A 23,463-nucleotide genomic window follows, 5' to 3' on the forward strand; every position below is an offset into this window, starting at 1 on the left:
TTTCATACCTACATACACATTGGTTATCAAGACTTACTTCATTACACACCTACATTTTCCCGAAGTGACATGGAATAATCTCAGGGATTACTGCTATTACTGTAATTTTACTGTGGCAAGCTGGCCAAGTCCACCCCAGCATAACAACAGAGGATGCTGAGCAAACATAGGATCTTCCCGACCCAGCAATATTCCAGAGCAGACGAACTCGTACTAGCTCGGAAAACCTCATGTACTATCACACCATAGTATAGGGCCACCAACGCAGAGGCAGGCCCATTGTCCTAGATGGAACTTCTACGAAGTCTCCTACCAAACCGTAGGGAAAAACCTTATCGGGAGAGATCCTACAGTTCTTCTTGTCATCCGAATAACAAGAATCCATGAGATATAGGGTGGAAACGTAACTTGTAAAATGTTTTTAATTAAAAAAAGAAAAAAGAAAAGAAACTGCCTTGGTTAGCAACTATAGTGTGTTTAATATGGAAAAAAGGCATAATCGTGTTACAGCAAAAATCCAAGTTACTTCAGGAAAATCCTGTGTGTTATATTTTGTTAGCACAAAATATAACACACAGGATATAAGTAGTAGATAAAATAGCAGATAAGGAGAATGACTAGCAGCCGTGATGGGATTCTATGAGTTCACTAGGCGCCATCTAACTGAAATCTGGTTGGCAGTCTTTGGCCACAGGGTTTATCTATTATCAAGACAAACACCTTTGAACATATATAGCAAGAATAAGGGTCCGTGGTTCGAATGCCGGCCTGGGAATGGGTGTTTTTTATGAATGTCCCATCATCATCATCTTCGCGAGTAGCCAAAAGCGGCAGAAAAGCGAAGTAAAATAAGCCAAATCAATGTAGCATTCATACCATAAACAAGCCGATTCGGTGACCGAGTGCGTTAAGTGGCCGACGTTCGATCTTGGCACAGGAGTTCCCGGGTTCTAATCTCGATCTGGGCATGGGAGACATTGCAATTGTCCTCCATTAACATAATCACATCATCACTAAATTCGCATCGTCGCTATTAGCCAGAAATGATAGAAAAGCGACTGAAAATAATAAAATTGAAAAACTTACGTACAATCCTGCAGCTGCCAGTATCTCTCCACTTCTTAATGGAAATCCGATGTTAAGCTTTAGTACCCTAATTCTTATGCGTGTCTGGTCGTCAGTTTTTGGATGTTGTTTCATAGCTACCGTAACGAGCTTCAATAATGAACAATAACTGTTGTATGTCAAGCATTGTTGTGCTGTTTTGTGTTAGGTCACGTTCACTTACAAAATAATCTAGAATGTAAAAGAAGTTTCGAACTTCAAGTAAATGTTGAAATTCAACGTGAAGTTAGTAAATCTCTGGACTTGGCTAATTTTACATTTTTTAAATATAGCCATTTTTACATCGTTACTCTTTACCTGTATCAGTTCATTTTGAATAATTTGGATAATTATTGTGAATCTCATTTTATTGTGTACGTCTGAAATGTTCTTATGGTAATTGGTCATATTTCGAAAGAAATTTCACCAAGTGAAGTTTCCTTAATTTTCTGTCGTTTCTGCTGTGCATAATGTTTCTCAATGTTCTCGAACAGTTAAATTTTGATAAGTCAAAAATTGTATGTATGATTATCAACCTTTGTAAGATAACGTTTTATTGTTGTTGTTTGGCTTCCTGAATACTCTAAAATCAGACGGCTACCACCCGGTTTATTTAAAATACTACACAGTTGACGTATTCATTCAAATTGAATGTTTCACTAGAATTTATAACCGGTTAAAAACATAATGTTGTTGTTTTATTGCCCACATAAATTTGCCCTCTCCATCTATTTTTCTCACCTATATTTATTACATTATTTAAAAATAAATAATAAGTCCATCGGACGCGAGGCCATAGTATAGGTCCAGTTTCGATTAACCTATCATGAGCAAACAGTGGACTTCTCGAGCCTGTTAAACGTGGCGATAAAAATGCAGAACGAATGAGTCTTGAATATTATTAGGCATAATAACATATCCAAAACGTGGCAGTTGGGAGGGGCGTTCGCCCCTATCGCCCTCCCCGTGGATCCGCGCCTGATGCCTATAGAGGGCAACCTTGTAGCTTTTACTAGTTTGTACACTTTAGGCGAGTTGGCACCGATTTCCCCAGAGTTTTGCACACCTGTACTTTTCTTAATTTACGCCAGTGTTCAGCTACATTTTTAGCCAATCACGACAATGAAAATCAATTATGATTATGAGAAATTGATGAAGATACGTCCACAAACACTAGCGTAAGCATGATTTTCTTCGCGGGCGGGCTGGAATTGTAAAAGTGGATGGATATTGCTTAGCTGCGTCCTCGGATAACATATTTCGTAATTACTAGTTTTAACCTTTGTTTATAGAGTTGTTCAAAGGCAAGAATGGTAATCGGGGATTTTAAGGTGAGTCTGCATTTACCACTTTGGTCTTTTATAGTTATTTATCGTTTTCATTTGAAATTTTTGAATTTCTCAATTTCTTGAGGGGCTGTAGCCTCACCCCCATTCGCTCTCCCTTACATACGACAGTGCTTACAAAGAAACATACATCCTTAGGCTATGGTTTTAACAGAGGACCTTCAGTGGTCAGATCTCGGGTAAAGTACTCATAGCACTCGACTATCAAGGCAGCTAATTCTTGTCATTACCCAAAATAATTAACATTGGAAATGTGAAGTGCATAGAAATTTTGAGTGGTGATATATGAGAGGGCAAGGTGAAAGCAATTGCATTTATGATATTCCGTAAATCACGTGGGAAATGTATATTTATGGTAAAAGTTGTTTTCTTTGTTTGTGCTGTTATAAGGGTAGAAGACTAGGTGACTGGCTTTGTGATTCGAGGAAATTGCAATCGCAAAGGAAGAACCATGCCATGACCAAAGCTCGGACCCGTGTACTTCTGAACAATTTAAGCTTCATCCCGTAAACACATCTCAAACATATTTCATTCCTCTAATTCATTTCTGCTTTAATTCAAAACTCACTTAACTTTCGTGAATTACGATTCCCTACTCTATAAACAAGCTCGCTTTAAGATTCACTTGACTCTAATTTCCTCGCTTGTAAAATGGCCGTTGGGTGCAAATAATTCCCGAAATTTCATGCTCCTTCTTATGGTAATGTCTAGGGAAGAATTTCAGCGTCTGGGAAACTCGTAGAAGCTGCGAGCTCTTCAATTGCAGACGTGATAATTGCCACTATTAGCAGAGCGTCTGTAATTGCCTTGCGAAATGCATATTTAATAAGGGCTTCTTGGAGATACATCTTTGCTTCATTTCCAAGTCTTTTTTTTCTTGTCTCTAAAAGTGCGTTTCTTTCTTTCTTTTCAGTTCTGAGAAATGTGGAGAAAAATCGAGAACCGGCTTCCTTTCCAACAAACTTTGACGAAGGAAATCGAAGCCAGATTATATTCAGGTAAGTCCATAACCTGGTCTTATTGGCCATTTGCTCGTGGGAAATGACGTCATCGTGGATTTATGAGAAACACGCTGAAGCTGCAATATTGGGTTTTAGAAATAAGGGTATGCTAATTGTCCACCGCTGTTTTCACTTTACGTAATACGTTCCAGAAATGACAGAAGTTGGCTACCATCATCACTACAATTCCATTTCTTAGAAAAGTGTAGGATGCGACAAGAATAAAATATCGGTGGACAATCTGTTCGATAATATTTATGCAGTACCTTGTCGAAACCATTAACTAGTATAAAGAACGTTGAGATGTGGCCTACATTGGGATCTACTAGTGTTGCTCGGCAAATTGTCCATGACTGTTTTAATTAATTTTTCTCTTACATCCTATGTGTTTTTAAGCGATGGATTTTTATGTATGCTGGTGCAGAAGTTGTCAACAGCTTGTTTTGAGTTTCCTTTTAACTCTTGAAGCTCTTATTGGGTCAAATAAAGTGCACGAACATGGTGATGGACAATTTGAACGGTAATACTCATGGATCCCACTGTACTTGAAGAAAATTGGCAATAGTGATCTTGTCAGGATGAAGTTTGTGTTGCTTAAGCAATAAACTTGATTTTAGGAACGCGAGAAAGTGAACGCGAGTTAATCGATCTGGGGATCAAATTTCAATTTGAGGGTCGGGTGTAAAATATGGTAAGTGACATTTTTGTCATTATCGAGTTTATTAAGCAGAAAGGTTATTAGAAGCTATAGGCCTACTATACATAAATTGTTTTCGTGTTGTGTTTACCAATTTCAGAAGCGTTCAAAGAGTTCATTGTAAATTATATGACATGGCAATTACACGTAAAAAAATTGAAGGATGGCTCTTTTTACATGAACTCAATGAAGACCAAAATATCGCTTACCCCCGAGTGCTTAAATTAGTATCCCCTCAAATTAGCAACCAAAAGAGCACCCCAAAACACTTATGTTAAATGGTATACGTCACAAATATCTCCAAAAGTTACCCGATAAATGTGTCTTTATGTTTCCATCGTGGAGTTATTCATTAGATTTCTTATGTTGAACAAAGTAGAGTGGAATCAATAGGTAACTACAAAGCAAATTGTCCATCACCATGTTTAATCTCTTTGTTTTACTTAATGAGAACTTCCACAATTCCAAAGGGTCCCGGGTTCGATACTATGTGGAGGCACATAGTGGCTCGGATCTCACTTTAAGCTGTAGGTCCAATCCCGATTAGCCTTACTGTGCATAAGTGGACTTAAAACACCAAATCAATCAATCAAACAAACAAACAAACTTCTACAATTGAAATAAAACGGCAAACAAGCTGCTGACAACTTCTGCACATGCATACGTAACACACTGAATGCAGTGGACTTACCTGAATATAATCTGGCTTCGATATCCTTTTTCAAAGCTGGTTGGAACGAAGACCGGTTCTAGATTTTGCTCCACATTTCTCAGAACTGAAAAGAAAGAAAGAAACGCGCTTATAAAGACAAGAGAAAAATTAATGAAAATAGTCGTGGGCAATTTGCAGAGTAATATCTTGCACTGTACGATACTTTGATATTTCCAAGATGGATGTAACAGGTGAGCCAACACTGGGAAATACTTAAATGCAACGTTTCTATGCTACAAAACAGATCCCTTCAAACCAGGTGAAGTTCGTTTTGCCGTAGATTTGTTCCGCAGCATTTCTTCCCTTAATCGCATAGAGGGGAGGAAAGGAATGATATTATCCTACTCCACCCTCTAAAAAAAAAAAAGGGAGAACCCTCTGCCGTTGAGGGGCGCTGTAATTTTTAACGAATCGAAGTGGGGAAAAAACAGAAGCGAGTTGCTGTTTGTGGCAAGAGAGAGGGGGCGGAGTTAGGAAAAAAAATATCTTTTTTAAACTTAAGCTTGTTCGACTGTGATTTCGCCAATCGATCTTTTCAATCAGGTTTAATCAGGCGAAACAGCTTTTCGGAAGAGGGGATGGGGGTTGGAGGCTCAGTTAAAGGGTACATTTTCATTAATTAAACATAAATTCAGCGCCATCACTTCCCCCTGTGCCCCCTTTGTTTTAAACTGGCACATCCGTTGCTCTAAACCAAGATAATGAGCAGAACCGATTGGAACTGTGGATACTTCGCTTGAATCCTGCTCAATTTACACACATAATCCGGTTTCTACTATGTAAAAAAGTCATCAGACATTTGTTCAAATACACATGACTATATGTGTAAGGAAAAAAACTACATATGCTGACCAAGGCAGTCTATATTTCAGTTAAAAAAAACACAAAAAAACCACAACTTTACGTTTCAACCCTTTATCAGGCGAGGACAGTGTACCTTTTTTAGGTAGACAAGGCTTAGCATTAAGAGGCCATAGCGCGGGACAAAAAGTTGGGGGGAAGTGGCAACTGCCCCCCTCCTAATCGCCGCAACTGCCCAATAGTATATTTCTCGCTAAGGCGTTTTTCTCTCAATTTTGGCCATGATGATGAGGATGACTGATGATTACATGTAGGGTGAGAAATCATTGAAGGCTGCTTGGGGAGAAAGATCTTAATCTATACACACGGTCACGCAAATAAATAAATATATGTAAATACATACATATATACATATGTGTGTGTGATGTACATATTTATAATGTTATTAATCTAAAATAAATTACTAAATATTTTAAAATACATTATTATTATTAAATACATGTAAAAAAATTAGTTATATATATATATATATATATATATATATATATATATATCAGTTAGTTATAAAGAAGAAAAGTAATTCCTTTACTAACTGGTTAAAAATGTCAGTGAATTACAAAATAGTTGAAATAGTTTTATTATGAAACAAAATAGTGTATTTTGGCTTCTTTTAAAGTTTTTGCTTTCTCATAATATAAATCAATTAGATTTTATAGTTATATTTGTTGCATTCTTGTTCTACTTTTATTATGCATATATTACTATTGGTGTAGATCACTTAATGATCTCTTGAAAGAGAGAGTGTGTGTTTTAAAAATTATCTTTGTAAAGTATATGTGAAGTCAAAACTGATTGCTCATCTTTTGTTGTTATAAAAAAATTCTCCCCCTCAGATTTTTTGGTGTGGGGGGATTTTTTAGGTCAAGTTTGTTGGTTGGGGGAAATCCACCCTATCCCTCCAGAATTTCGCACCCTGATTACATGACATTGATCTGCGAAAAACCTAACTTGTGATTAGAGTAATAACAATGAATCTTCATTCTATCTCAAATACTAATTTTGCTACGACCCTGGGGGTACGTACAAAAATGATATTTACCACGGGCACGGCTACATAAATATCTTACTCTCAGGGGATAGGTTCTTTATTCGAGAATTCCAAATAAGAAAGCGTTTTATAGCCAAGAGGATATAGTTAAATGCGGATCTATATTCTGAAAACTGTACACAATGCAGAGAAAATATATAGCGAAGCTGTCTTCCCTTTCTGACAACTGACGATAAAGTAACGATGTCTAATCTAAGATTTTCTGTCAGAAATAAGGTGCCAGAAATATTTGTATTTGGGAGGACACCTTTTCCACACAGACACACAGCATCCTTGCGACAAGGTACGTGCTTATTTCAATTGTAATTGTAACTGTAATTGTGAAAAGTGGAAACATTAGAAAACAAGCGGTTTCTGTTACGGACTTCCTGTAATGCAATTTGCCGGGACCTGTTGCATGAAGAGTCCGCCGAACGGCCGACACGCTGGCGGTGAACGACTGAAATAACCTCCCTGTACATTGAAATATATATATATGCTGATTCCAAATTTACGTCGGTTATATTCTTCTTATACATATATGAACAATTGAAAGGAAATCTTCTTCTTTCTTCTCGTAATTTCTGGGAAGAGACTTCTTCTTCTTTCTATTTAGGAAAAGGCTTCTTCTTCTTTCTATTTTTGGAGAAAACTTATTCATTTCTTCTTTCTATTGAGGAAAAGGCTTCTTCTTCTTTCTAATTTTGGAGAAGGTTTATTCTTCTTTTCTTCCTTCTATCTTTGGAAAAGACTTCTTCTTCTTTCTATTTAAGAAAAGGCTTCTTCTTCTTTTCTTCTTTCTAATTTTGGAAAAGGCTTATTCTTCTTTTCTTTCTTCTAATTTATTGTCTTTCCTTTTAAAGCGTAATCTTATTTATTACATATATGCGCTCGTTTTCCCTGCTTCTTTGGCAACTACGCAAGCTATACTTATAGAAAGAGTAGGGTCGACTATACTGACAATAGCGCCATCTCCTATGTAACGACCAAAAGGGGAATAGCCCAGGATCGCTAACAAAAAGCCCTGCCTATGGCCAAGTGCGTCTAATAAGAAGCGCAACCGTAAGTGCTTCGGGGCGTCTAATTTGACACAGCGCCACAGAGGGACGGACAAATACAAAAGCTGACGATGTTCTCCTCGTTAGAGGTATTAAATCAAATTTTGATCACTAGATCAAAAAGGAGACATACATTTCTGAATTCATTTGATCACTTATTAACTTTCCTGGTTGTTTCATATACGAGCATATTCTTATTTATCTTAATTGGCTATATACACCATTTTATTTACTCCTTCTATAATTTTTATACTCTTCCTTTATATATATTTTTCATTTACTATAATATATATATAATCGCTCTTCTCCGCTCCTAGTTTCTACAATTAGCTCTGCTCCTCTTTATATAGCGTGCTGCCATCTATCATCGCTTTCGGGAAACATTTCTTCCTTGCATTTTTCATTGTGTCGTCGGAACTGGCACGTGACAATTTTTGTAACAGGTTTTATCCACGCCTGTGATGCTAAGCAAGGAAAAGCACTGAAAATAAAATATTGACCTGCATTTTCCAACATTGCGACCTCATTTGCAATCTTAACCTACTAATTCACCATTGAAATGGAATATTGAGCCTTTTCACCCCGGTGTAAAACTCAATTTCACTACAGTACTCGTTCTATGGTGGGAAATGACAGTTAAACTGTTCAGTGAAGTTTGAAATAACATTGAACGTATCATGATAGGATAACCGCCAATATCGTGCCATCTTGGGGCATGATATCGGCCGAGCGGAAACTCAAACAACGTTACACAAAGCTGAACAAGACAGGAAGATGGCTGACTAAATGAAAAACCACCTCGCAACCATCCGCTTTGAATAGCATTAACGTAAAAATAGTCATTTTTTTAAGCTCAAAGAAAAGCCTAACCGTTAGTTCTTTGGCGGTTTCATTAAATTCCTTGCATAACTATCGACAAAAACCCGATGGACCATCCCCTCATCATCCTAGCCTCAAAGAGGGGGAACGAAATTGGTTTTCAATAGCGTCAGCGTTAGCAGATAAATGCGATTGCACTATACACGGCGTCGAATCAGACGCTCCTGCTTTTTCATGCGGGCGCATGTAGCGCCGCTAGCGGAAGATTCGAAACTTTCATTTTAACTCTACATGTAATCCTGAGGAAATTTCGGTGCATCTACTCTGTTGGGATGGGTTTTTAGGCATTGTACGAATCAAACATTTGGGGATGGAGATGAGATTAATACAGATACGTTATTATTATTATTGTCGAAAATAGCTAGAAGAATATATTAAAATATGGTACAGAGTGTCCGAAAAGTCACGCAACCCGGTGTTTACGACCGTATAACGGAATAGCGAAACGGAATGAGAAGAAACGCTTTCTGCCAAGAGAATGCCCTGTATATTGGGAAAATTTAGAGAGACAAACATATGTAAGAACATGCATATTTTAATAACAAATAAGCAAAGTGTTGCCAAAGGCGGAAAAAAAATATTTGCAAATCGTGTATATTGATGCACGGAACTCACTGAGGTAAATTATTGCAACATTTCACAATACCAACGAACAATTTGGATGGCCATCTAATGAATTTGACAGAAAAAGAACTTTGACGAAGTTTCAAAAACATTGCACAAGGGAATAAATGGGCTGTTCCAAAAATCGATGTTTTCACAATATTACGAGGGATACTGGCAACACTGTTGGTGTCACGTGTCACTAACAGACGTGTTTCACCTCAGGCTATCACACTAAGGCACTTTTAACGACAAAGGAGAAAGTTGGTTGTTCTCGAACATATGCAATAAATTACATACACCTTGCAACCCTGAAATGTGGTTTCAATTGGATGGGTATGTCAACAGCCAAAATTCCAGGCATTGGGAGACAGAAAACCCACATCAGTTGCATGAACTACCCTTGCGCTCTCCGAAAATCGGTGTATGGTGTGGAATATCGCGACGTCGTATTGTGGGACCGTTATTTTTAGAGACAACAGTGGATACCGCTGTGTACGGGGATCTCGTAATGCAATTCGTTGCTCTCCTGGAAGAAGACGAACGTGAAGTTTGGCTACAACAAGATGGAGCAACTTGCCATACATCTAATGAATCTCTTCGTATGCTGAGAGAATTTTTTGGTGATCGTCTAATATCCAAGGATTTATGGCCCAGTCGCTCGCCCGATTTAACATCTGGAAATTTTTTTCTGTTGGGTTAATTAAAGGGGAAAGTATACCAAACGGGACCCAGAACATTGGAGGAGCTGAAACGAAACATTACACAGGGAATTAATAATATCGGTGTTGCAACCCTCAGGAAGGTTATCTGAGAACATGATCAAGCGAACCAACTTATGTATCCAAGAAAATGGTGGACACTTCGAACATTTGCTTTAATTTGTAGTGATACCCACATTTCAGGGTTGCAAGGTGTATGTAATTTATTGCATATGTTCGAGAACAACCAACTTTCACCTTTGTCGTTAAAAGTGCCTTAGTGTGATAGCCTGAGGTGAAACACGTCTGTTAGTGACACGTGACACCAACAGTGTTGCCAGTATCCCTCGTAATATTGTGAAAACATCGATTTTTGGAACAGCCCATTTATTCCCTTGTGCAATGTTTTTGAAACTTCGTCAAAGTTCTTTTTCTGTCAAATTCATTAGATGGCCATCCAAATTGTTCGTTGGTATTGTGAAATGTTGCAATAATTTACCTCAGTGAGTTCCGTGCATCAATATACACGATTTGCAAATATTTTTTTTCCGCCTTTGGCAACACTTTGCTTATTTGTTATTAAAATATGCATGTTCTTACATATGTTTGTCTCTCTAAATTTTCCCAATATACAGGGCATTCTCTTGGCAGAAAGCGTTTCTTCTCATTCCGTTTCGCTATTCCGTTATACGGTCGTAAACACCGGGTTGCGTGACTTTTCGGACACTCTGTATATCTCTTACGAGCATTCACTATTGTAATGTTGACTCTCAACTGGTCATTCATTCCTTTAGCATTTTGGCACACTTCGTTGCTGTACAATAAATTTATCTGTTCTGTTGCAAATTCACCCTCCACCAGATATGCCAATGTTCTACGGAGGATAACCTTGTACTATTTTATACACGTAGATTAGGTAATCTATGTAAACAAAATGCGAAAGGTGAAAACTTAACAGAGGGCGCCGTGGAATTAAAAGAAAAGTATATTGCGTATCAGTTGCTGATGTGTGAAGATAAATTTTCATACTCTTTCTTCCAAATTTGAACAATTTCTCACCTAGGAAGAAACCTAATATAGGAAATATTCTAGTGTTTTATGGGAAAAAGGACAACTCTTGCCTCACGACTGCCATCTGTTCTTGTTTTTTGCATACTATTATCTTCTTCCATAGTTAATGATAGAAGAGAAGATAAATTTTGTTGTAAATAGGATCCTTTTCATTTCGTTAGGAATCAATATAGTTGAAAATGTCACTTTCCTTTCATGAAAGCCTTGAAAATTAATTTTAATGCACTTTAGATTGTCTACGTAGTCTATGTAAACTACAACCCAATGTAATCTACTCGTAGATTACGTGTCGACAAAGCATGTAGACGTAAACGTATAGTCTACGGCACATCACTAGGTGTAGCCCACTCTGAAATATTTTATCCTACTCATATCTGAACACCAAATTTTCAAGACCAATTCAAGCAGAGCAAGATATGTATATCGTATACACCTTTCCCACACACACACACACACACGAGAGAGAGAGAGAGAAAGAGAGAGAGAGAGAGAGAGAGAGAAACATGTAAAGAAAGAAAAGATAGAGAATTTGAGGAAGAAATGGAGAAAGAAAGATTGAAAGATAAAGAAAAGTAGAGAAAAGAATAGAAAGAGTACAGAAGCAGACAGAGAGAGATTAAGAAAGACAAAACTCTCTTTGAGGAAGAAGGAAAAAGTGAATTTGAGGAAGAAAAAGTTGGAGATTGAAAGAAAAAGATAACAGCAAGAAAGAGTAGTAGAGTAGTAGAAATAAAGAAAAAGAGAGAGAATGTTACTAACCATGACCACCGACGATAAATTCACCTGAAAATATTTCCTCAGCTCCTTGAGCCCACCCATACGGCGGGTCTTCCTCTTCGCACAACAGTGTTGCTACCTTGTGTTCTTACGTCAAACGAAGAATGCCTACGAGGTTAGGTTAGGCCTGTTAGGTTAGGTTCCATTAGCATAAATAGAATGAAAAATTATAATTTAGGCTAAGAAAACTAGACATAGCTAGCCTAACCTAACAACGTAGGCATTTAGCCAGAAATTAAACAGCTTTCCCCCGTGACGTCAGAACACAAAGTTGCTCAAGTGTTGTGCGATAAGTGAGACCCCCCCACACGACATTCTCTGGCAACGTCACTAATGAAATATGACGCTTACGTACAGTGGCGTGCCCATGATTTTCGAAAGGGGGGGTTATGTATACCTTTTTCTTGGTAGTCAGCTCTCATTTTGTCATATTTTCCTACTTTTGTCGATCTTTTTTTTTTTTTAGGAATGCTGGGCCAAAGGGAGGGTATAATCCCATCAACCCCCCTTTGGGCACGCCACTGCTTACGTACTCATAATGTTGATGTATTCTGTTTACATGTATTTTGCGGGAAGACAGTGCCTAATCTTGTCTCCCCTGATGAAACCCAACCAGAGCGAGGAACCAATGAAATTCAGTCGTTTTGTTTCCGCCGCTAGCGACATCTGCAAGAGCATGGAAAAGCTCTTCTTGGAACAAGTGACAGCTTAAATGACTTGACGTAGATTAAATGGAAGTTTTCGAGAGCTTGGACGTGGCGACGCGAGGGGGGGGAGGGGTTCTTCCTCTGCTGGGATGCGCCTTGTTTGAAAACCGTCACAGGGGGTTAATTTTTAATAACTCTCTATTCAAAGGAGTCATCACTATGATAATGAAATTACTGAGGCGTCCTTTCGATGTTGTGTCCAGTATGTTTTCTCTCCTGACAGAGGGGGAGGGGAAGGGATAGGTAAGGAAAGAGAGAGAGAGAGAGAGAGAGAGAGAGAGAGGAAGATAGAGGGGAAAACAGTGAGAACTGAAAACGATATAGTAAGTAGTGTAGTGTTGTCAGTTGGACACCTGACTGCCACACCGAGGACCCGGATTCGATTCCCCTGCAAAAAAAACCCTGAATCTCGCTCGCCTTCTTATGAACGGGCACCTGCGATTAACCCTTGGTCCTGTATCCATAAATTGTGGGGCCTCATCACCAAACACCCTACACAGGCCATGCTGTGCACGCATGGAGGTACCTCGCTAAGTACATAGGCAGCGACCCTAATTACTATAGACACACACAAACACATATATACAATAAAGGTAAAACAAGATTTATATATTTTTTTAATTATGATAAATTTTTTCCATCCCTTGATATTTTCCTTTCTATCTTTATGTATCATACATGCCACTCCTGATCTTTCTCTTTCTTGTTTTGGTACTCCACTGTAGAATAGAAGAAAGTTTTCATCAAGTTCTTCAATTCCATTACCTTTCTTCTTTGTTTCTGTAACTGCAAGGTATTTCACTTTTGTTTCCTTTATCTCTCTTACTAATTCACATTCTTTCCCATTTAGACCCTTTACATTCCATGTTCCAACATTCACTGAGCCATATCCTCTCCGATTCGTCGTCATCGTGATCTGTCCGGCTTGCTCTCTTGTTCTTCTTTTAATCATTGTAGGTTCAAATGTGCAGGGGATTGGCCTGCAGCCAATTAGGAATTGTAGCTTTCCTTGCGACGTGATTCGAACAAGTGTTCTCGGGTTATCAGCCAGGTTAACCCGATGTTACCGTCCAACGTGATGCTGAAGATGAGAGTAGTATGAACTCGAAACGTTGGACGTTAACATAGAGTTAACCTGGCTGATAATCCTTGTTCGAACTATTTTGCAATTTATATTGTCATTTTCAACTAGTTGGAAAAGGAACTAGTTTTCTACTATAATTAATATCTGATATACATAAAAGTAACAAATGAATCCATTTCTATACATTTAATAATGTATATTTATAAATATTTAGTGATTTACATGTAATAGCATAATAAATATGCATATCATATATATATATATATATATTATACGTATGTATGATATGTTGTGTAAATTAAGCCCCCCTCCCCGCCTTCAGTGATTTCGTATCCTGTTTTCTTGCAGAGAGTTACTTTGATGACGTATAAAACGCAGGAATTATTCATAGGTGTTGGCAGCAATGAAAAATATAGGCCTACGTTAAATTGGTTTCATATGAAATTCACAAAAACAAAAATTGTACCATTGTACGAGTTATTCACATTATAATACGCAGCGATGTTAAGCTTATGTATTTTTCAATATTTTCGTTTAGTAATTATAAGAACTGTTAAACTGGACTTGAATTGGATGTTTACACTACCTTCATCAACACTTTGAATGCAATTAGGAGTGGGTCTACCGCACAGTAAGCAGCCAGGCACAGCATACAAAGTTATTGCAATCTCGACCATCTGGCAACACTGCTAGAACGACTCCCTGTTTCGCTGGGAAAATCATTTCCCCAGTGTTTTATCATAAATCGTGACGGATAAGTATCTAAACCCTAATGAGTGACGGTTTGTGGCTGGCGTGGAGTAAATTTCATTGTCGGTGGAGGAGAAGAGGGTTGGATAACCCCTCTCTTCATATTCATATGACGTCACTTGTCACGAGCTACTAAATGTGGCTTCGGGCGCCCTGCCGGGAATTAAATAAACCACTTCCCGTGATTGCTTCAACCACAGATTCTCTTTGGCTTATTTGAGGATCAATTAACACACTCACCGTTCCCTAGATATATGAAAATATGCTAAAATAACATATTAGCAGCGGCCTGCACAATATTTAAAATTCTGCAAACAAAACCATCGACATACTCATACGGTAGAATCCAATTTAGACATGAAAATACACAACTACAAGACTCGACACTATGAAACTTCATCTGTATTCCTGTCATCTTTCAAAGCTGCTTCTGCATATTGTTGGACTGCGCTGTCACCAGATGCTACTCGTGTGCTACATACAACAGCCTTAAAAGCGCTGTAACATAAATTCTTCTTGACGAGCAGGGACAGAGCCTCAGTACGCATGATCAGATTTAGAATGCTTGCGTTGAAATCGAAACCAAATAAATGAAAAACTCAATATGAAAAACTCAATATCATGGAAACAAGGCTTAATGGTGTTACAAATAAATGAGTAGATTTGAGCCAGAAACGAATTTTATTTGTATGAATGAGTAAGATTGTCTTTATATATATTGTAGTGTTAGTAACTGAAATATTTAGTAAAGATAAATGTAAGTAAATACTTACTATATATGTTAAACTACTATTGAATTTTTGTTTCTTTGATTGTACAAGTTCTGCGGGTTCAGTGGTAGCAGGGAAACTTCACCCATGAATAAAGAATTTCTAATTCTAATTCTTGAGAGTCATAAATATGGATCTGGGATTCGAGACGCGGATATGGATTTCAAAGATTCGGATATTATTTCCAGGATTCGAGATTCGGATATAATTTGCCAGGATTGGATGTGGATATCCATTCCAGGATTCGGATATCAGTTTCCAGGATTCGGATATTGGTTCCAGAGTTCGGATATCGGATCCAGTTACGTTACTTTTTATATCTGTTCCAGGATTCTACATTTAGATATCTGTCCCAAGATCCGGGATTCGAATAACACTTGCAGGATTCGGGTATAGGTTTCTAGGATTGAGATATCGGTTTCCAAGATTCGGATATTGATTTTAGGATTCGAAAATATGTTCCAGAATTTGCGATTCGGATATCGATTTCCAGCTTTTGGATATTGGGCCAGGATTCGGATATTGCTTCTAGGATTCGGATATAGGAATCGTAATTGGTCGAGGGTTTGATGTTCGGATATAGGTTTACAGGATTTGGATATCGGGATATCCAATGTCTAGGAGTCGTTACTGGACCAGTTTCACAATTCGGACATCGGTTCGATTTGCAACCTCCTGCAGTTGGACATAAGTCACAAAGTTAGTCCGCTCTTCCTTTTGTCACAAACATGAGACTCTTTGTAAGTCATCAGGGCTTGCTGGGTAACAAAAAACACTACACTAATATCTGAAATTAGTCACTGTATACACAGAAAAATTAATTCATCATATCGATTGATGCACTAAAGTGTGTTTTATGGCTTCTTCAAAGAATCAGATTCACATTTGATGCATTTGGGTGCATTTTTTGTATGTCGTGAAAGAAACACCAAAGTGCATAATTTGATTCAAGTGAGGATTTATTTCAGTCGAGATGCACTTCAATACATCAGTTGATACGTTTTGATGCACCTTGATACGTTTTGATGCACCAGAATGCATCTTTTTTTAATGATGTACTTAAACGTTTCGTCTGAGCTACATAAACTCTGTAGCTCAGACCAAACGTTTAAGTGCATCATCCAAAAAGATTCAGGAAGGTGCATCAAGGAACATCAACTGATGCATTGAAGTGCATCTCGACTGAAATAAATCCTCACTTGAATCAAATTATGCACTTTGGTGTTTCTTTCACGACATACAAAAATGCACTCAAATGCATCAAATGTGAATCTGATTCTTTGAAGAAGCCATAAAACTCACTTTAGTGCATCAATCGATGCATTCTGGTGCATCAATTGATATGATGCATTTAGTTCTCTGAGTGTAGTATGTTCTCACATGCATATGTACTTTTCTATTACAAACCACATATACATAGATAATCCGTTTCTTCAGGCTAACCTCTTGAAGCCAGAAAAGATGAAAAATCTTGTTGATTCTTTGCCTTCTTTTGTGTCTCCGACCCAGCCCGTCGTTAGTTGAAATTATTCATTCGAGTTCACACACTTCCTCTGGCAAGTTGAAAAAATGACGTCATCACTGGCAGCTTATGACACATTTTCAGAAATGTTTAAAAAATTAACAGCTTTACCGTCTGTTTATGGTTCCCTGTGATATAATTGAAATTACAAGCATTTAAAAATCTTAACATTTTAAGAATATCAAAATTTAAATACTCAGGTTCGTTACAGATTTGATATTTCTGCCAGGATTCGAATATAGGTTTCTTGTATTCGAGATTAGGGTATCAGCTACAGCATTCGGATATCGGTTTCTAGGATTCGCGATTTGAATATAGGTTTCTAGGATTTGTGTATCGGTTTCCAAGATTCGGATATCGATTCCAGATTTTGACATTCAGATATCGGATACACGGTTCAAGAATGCGATGCAACCCAATGGAATTGTTTGATCCTGAATGCAACGCTATTCCAAGTCATAACCTCCCACACCCCCCAACGAAATTCCCGAACCCGCCACTGGTGACGAGCTAGGTTTGGAGCTCGGGGTGTATATAGAATGCGGACAATCGATCACTCCCGGGGGCGGACAACCCCGTGCCCAATTTGTCGGAAGTTTTATATTAGGGTAATATCCACAAGGACAATGGCACCAATTCCACGTCAATGGGCTCGAGATAGGGACGTCCACGACCATGCGTCAAACGCAAACGGCCTCGGAGACATCGGGCAGAAGGCTATAACCACTTTATCAGAAAAAGAAAATTGGTTTCCCAGAAGTTTTCTGCTAATTCCGACCCCTCTTCTGTATCTGTACATCGGCATTCCTTGTCTGCGGGCGAATACGTCGCCTGAGGAATTGGGTCCATTTGTCTGCAGTGATAGGAGAATTCTTGCACTTTTTCTTCTGAAAATTTGCGGAACTGGTTGGGCTAAAGGGAGGGATAGGATTGCTTCATGTAGAAGTTCGGTTGTTGAAGACTTATTCCTCTTGAAGATATGTATCTTGATATATGATCCCCCAGTGTAGGGTAACAATGGAGTGCAACAATAGAGCAGAGCGTGGTTGTTTTGATTGCTGAACTTTCTCCTTACCACAATCAAATCGACATTTGTTGAGTTGCAGTGTACTGATTTGTAACACAATAATGGTTCAGGGTTGATCAAAAAGTTAGCGGACTGAAATGCGTTTATGGAACCTACGAGGGGAGAGTGAAAAGTTTTGATCCTCACATGGAAGGAGTGATGCTAGGTAGTTAAGATTTTGGAGGATGTAAGGTTTGAGTTTTAGGACACTCTATGCGAACGTTTATGAAATTCACATGTTTTCTTCTATTTCTTTTGACAGGTTGAAAATGAATGAAGTGTCAGAGAGAGAGAGAGAGAGAGTGGCCGACAGGGCCGTGATTTGGTACCTCTGACGGCAAGGCCTCACTGCACAGGCTGCTTAGGTCGAGTGTGGCTTCAACGCACTTCCCCATCCACCTTATTCCCCCGACCTGCTCCGTCAGATTTTCATCTTTTCCCTGCTTTGAAGATTTCACTTCGAGGACGTCACTTCCACAAGGACGAAGGCGGTCATTGAGTGGTGTGAGACTCAGGACAAATCATTCTACCAGATGACTGTAAAGAAATTGCAGCACAGAATGCAGAAGTGCATTGATCTGGGGGCGATTATAGAGATTATGTGATTATGTAGAGAAATCATAATGAGAAACTGTAGCTCAAACACCCCTTCCCTGTGACGCTCGAAACTTTTCCCTCTCCACTCGTAGTATGGCGTGTAAGTAAGTTACATTTAAATCACCATTCATCTTCATCGCCGCGATTACTGTAGAGGGTGAGTGACGTAAAGTACGCAGCAACAGAGTGCACCAATAGAATAGCTGAATTGGAGAGCAACGTTTCTTGTTAACGTGTTAATTTTTTTGTAATTGTGTTAGTTGGGCAGGTCTTCCGAATATTACTGTTATCCTGACACTTACGAATCTTGTGCCTAGAATGAAGAGAAAATCGTGAATGACAGGTGTTGAAATGAACTTGTAACATTTAGGTGTATCATAAAAGACCATTACTCAATTCAAACCGCATAGTGTCATTATGCCACTGGGTACATAAAATGTAATTGCCTTGATTAAGAAACCAAGATCGGGCCATTTATGGATAATTGAAATTACGAACACCAAAATGATGTGAATGTGTCTGGAAAGTGCTGACATATAAAATATAATATTACAATGCCCAATGCATTACAGGGGCACAAATATCTCGTACAAAACTCTGCAGACATTAAAGGTAAACAGTGGCGGCGATTGGGTCCCAAAACCAAGGGGGCAAAGACAGCACATTTCCCTTCGTAGATAAGATTTAGCATAGTGCGGGGGCAAATGTGGCGAAAACTGGGGGGCAACTGCCCCCTCGCCCCCCTAATTGCCGCCACTGAAGATAAAGTTTCCAATAAATCTAAGTGTGGTAGCGAATCCGGTTGTCCGACTAGGAAAACAAAGGAAAGTGTAAAATATGATTCTAAAGGGGCAAGTTTATATTTGTAAAATATAGGCCTAATCCTGTTGATTGCTTCTAATCACATCGGTTACCTATAGCAGTCTCTGTGGCCGAACACAGTAAGCAGCCTACTTGGGATCTAGCCATCGAAGGTATCGTATATGAGTCCTGGCTTGCGCATGTGTGATCTCATCTTCATCGTCTTAAGCCGATGTGGCAGAAAAACTGAAGTAAAATAACCAGAATGCAAAAATTCTCTTTGTCCTGTACGCTCTATGAAGATTTGTCAGTATTGTACGGCGAAATTCTTTAAAAGATGCCAATGTGAATGGTGGCCATTTTTAAATATGGCACTGATTGATTGATTTGATTAAAATTTTTGCGTGCGTCGCGACGTGTGGCCATTTTGCACCCTTCAATATGTACGGGGGAATATCTCCTTATCTAAGATTCTTATAAGAATCTTAAGTGTACAGTAAAACCTCGTTAATGCGGACCTTGATAAGCCGGACTTTGCTTAATCCGGACAGGCAAAGGAAAAAGAGCAGAATGCAAGGTTTTAAATGTGGGTAGAAGTTAACAAGATAACTTCTCAAAGAAAAGGTAGTCAACCACTAATGAAATACTGTTTCCCGCAGACTTTGTACTGTACTATAGTGTATTTAGGCCTATGCCCTTTAAGTACACCATAATAAACATGTTTTGTTGCTATAAGCGTAGTTTTAATGCACTTTCTACTGTTCTTTTAAGTTATGTCAGTTAATCCGGACTTTCGTTTTACCGGTCAACTTATCCCCCCCCCCAATTAGTCCGGATTAACGAGGTTTTACTGTACTTAAAATGTTGAAACAAGGGGTGTAAAAAGCCCCTTGAGGAAAGTTAAAAGTGCAAGCTTGTAAAGGGACCTGCAAAAGACTAACACAACACATTAAAAAGTAAATATTAACTAAAAACTTCCTCACAGACAATGGAAGAGACCAACTCTACTCAAAAAGCTAAAAACACGTGATAAAGACTATTATCGCTCAACAGAGATGACAAACAGCTGGAAAGTGCCAAGTCAGGTTGTCAACGAATAATAGAAGAGAAAAATAAGAGCCTGTGATCTTCGTTGAAGATTTGGCTAGGAATCAACGAGAAAAAACCCACCGAAATCCCGAAAAATTTGTACCAGAGCCACGTTCGCAGAACGAGACCACCAGTTTGGGAAACGCATCCCGCTGACGCTGGAGCAATTCTGCAAAAAAAGAGAGAGAAACCTTCTTTATAAACTACAAGAAACTCCTTGATTCGTCTAAATACTTAAAGAACCATTAAAACTTTGCCCGTCCGTTTCATTAGAGCCCAGCCAGGCCCCCCCGCGCGCAACGCCGGAGCGAGATATTGCCACTGGGCAACATACACTCCGAGGCATCGCCGTTACTTACACCTAATTGCTCGCGCCGACAACGCTGGTCGCACTCTTCTCTTCTTCCTCCTTCGAGCAACGTTGAAATGAAGATTCTTCTCAAGATATAAGATGAAAGAAAGGGGAGATAAATTCTCTTGATTGGATCTCGGACATTTCTTGCCCGAAGAAGAAACGCGGGACGAAACGTACGAAAACAGAACCGGCGGGTTTGGCTAGTCATCTGGTCGCCATGGTTCTTCATAATTCAATAGTTGCAGGTTCGATTCTTGATGTGCAAGGAGTGACGTACGCAGATGACTCAAATGTCAACCTCTCTTCCACTTAGTTCATCTTGTAACTGCATTCTTATAGGCTGCTGAGGAACCAGTGTCTGAACCCAAAACCAGCGTGTCTATAAAGTCACTTAACATTTCTGCATGAACAGGATTTATAGTACAAAATGCAATATGTACCAATCCCTCTACCGGTGAAAACTTCGTTTAAGTGATCACGAACGATGATGGCAAGATGGGGTGGTACCCCATCCTGGTGCATAGTAAGAAGATTGGTGTGCCCCAATCCACCGTGCTATGAGCCACAGTTGGTAGATGCTGGGATTATGGATACTGAGTCGCGTGGTCGATGCGCTGGGGCTACTTGTGATCGCGTCTTGTACATTTTCCACAATTTGTGGTGTTATGGCTGGCCTACTAGGACGTTCTTTATCCTCAACACCACCTATTCACTTGAATTTGTTGACCAGGTTCTTAATAGCCAGCCTGGTGGGGCCTGGTTTTCTGAATTTCAGAGTGAAGTCCGTCCGCACCTGTCATACGTCATTCCACGCAGACGAGCACAAACAACGGCTATTCTCTCTTCTATAGAGTACATTTTATGAGATCACTTGGAAAAAAGAAAAGATTTGTCATTAGTTCATTGAAATGTTAAGTGACTTTATGGACACACTGTATAATCTTCTGTGGGGTTTGCGTCCTGCTTATGTGTATTCGTGGTTATACCTTCATCCATCTTATGTAATCGCCATTCATCATCGTCACCAAGATTAGTAAGAAAATACCTGAAAATTAACGTTGATGTTTTGCATTTTACGTCGCTTATTCACTGTTCATAGATGGTTACTGGTGTAGTGTAAAATACGACTGTAATAGGGTTAGATTAGATTTTTGTCTTAATACTATAACGATTGTAAAATAGGCGTCTAATCTCCTCGACGGTGCCTATCGATGGCCTCTATTCACCTCGGTGGCCTCTAATCACATATCGCCTCGGATGGTTGAGTAAGTACGTGGTGGCTTTTTCTTGTGCTGTAGCAGGAATGGTAAGGAAGAATAGGGAAGTAACAACTTTTACTGACACGTAAAACAGAAGAAGAAATGAATGGATAAAGTAATTAGATGATAGATATCAAGCTTCGAGGTTGAGCAATGTGAAGTTCAGCTACTTGCCGAGGTAGGCGGAAAACTTGCCGACTTTGCGGTAAAGTCTAATTCTTGTCCAAGTCTTATACAAACTGTATTTGTCACGTCTTTGTATCGACTTGGCAGCCTGTGACCGAGAAATATAAACATACAGCGTGACCATATGTCTGAAGGCGATACCGAAATGTTGAACGCCTGTATAACACCGTTAGAGAATATGGCTCATAAGTAGCTTTCATCTTGACACAATCAACAGGTCACTTTTCCGTTCAGAAAACGAAGAAAGTAAGAGCAATATACATTTCAAACAACCATTTTGCCTTCCAGACAGCAGTGCTGGCATCTAGCGGGCTACAAAATTACTACTCTCTTTCTTTCGCATTTCCAGGAGGATTTTAGCGGTTTGGCTCCTACGATAGGGCTTATCGGAGCGTTAAGTCAATCGGTGAGGAGCAGGGTAGGGTTGGTAATTGTTTTTATTTCCCATCGTCCTCCGCGTGGCTTAATCTGGGCTCATTTTGTCTCCGGAGGAAGGAAAGAAAAACAGAGGAAAAAATAAGGAAGAGAGAGTCGTAATATTTCGAGTCATTGAAGCGGCGACGGGAGAAGTAGAATTTTCCAGCTACAAGGAAGAAAGCCCTACGTCTCTGAAAAATCGATCCAGCCCCGTGAAAGGAAGAAATAAGCGCGGGATGGGGATGAAAAGGGGTGAAAAGCTAGGTGGCTGTTCAATTCCAACGGTTGCGCCTTGAATATGGTGATGGGTAAGCATTGCTTTGGAAACATGCTTGTTATGATAACATAAGTAAAGGCCTTGCAGACTACTCGTTGTAAGGTCAAGATCTCCAGAACTGCGGTAGCTAGAAATATGAAACTTGGTAGATTTGTAACGTTATCCTAGCCCCCCACTTTTCATCTTTTCCCAAATAAAAATCATGGCCATATTAACGGTTTTAATGCAGAAAAGAATAGTTATTTTTAAGTACTTTAAAGAACACGTTTATTTTAGGCATGGGCTATTTAATTCATAATTTTAGTGACATCAGCTGAAATTGCTACATGATTTTTTGCAATATGCTTATTATGTTATGCAGCAGTGATTTCAATTAATTTTTGTCTATACAAATCCAACTATTTTTAAAACCAAATAGCCAACCTAGTAATCAGAAATGAGGTTCTGGCACTATTCAAGGGGGACCCCCCCCCGAGAACGTCAGCGCCCTGGTCGCCCGACCCTTGAGCTGCCCCTGTTAGTATGGGAAGATTATAAAAGTTACTGTAGCTGCGACAGCACCTTCTTTTTAATAGTCACGCTAAAAAGGGGGCCAAGTCCCCCTGAATTTATAGGAAAAGTGTTTTGACTCTCAATATAGAATGACATAGTTATTACCATTCACAATGTTATGTATTAACTTTTGAATTTATGAGAATTTCTGTGTACCCCATCAACCACATCCCTCTTTGAACCCCATTCTTAAA

This window comes from Lepisma saccharinum, chromosome 13, assembly GCF_977018435.1.
Source record: "Lepisma saccharinum chromosome 13, izLepSacc3.1, whole genome shotgun sequence".
NCBI lineage: Eukaryota > Metazoa > Arthropoda > Insecta > Zygentoma > Lepismatidae > Lepisma > Lepisma saccharinum.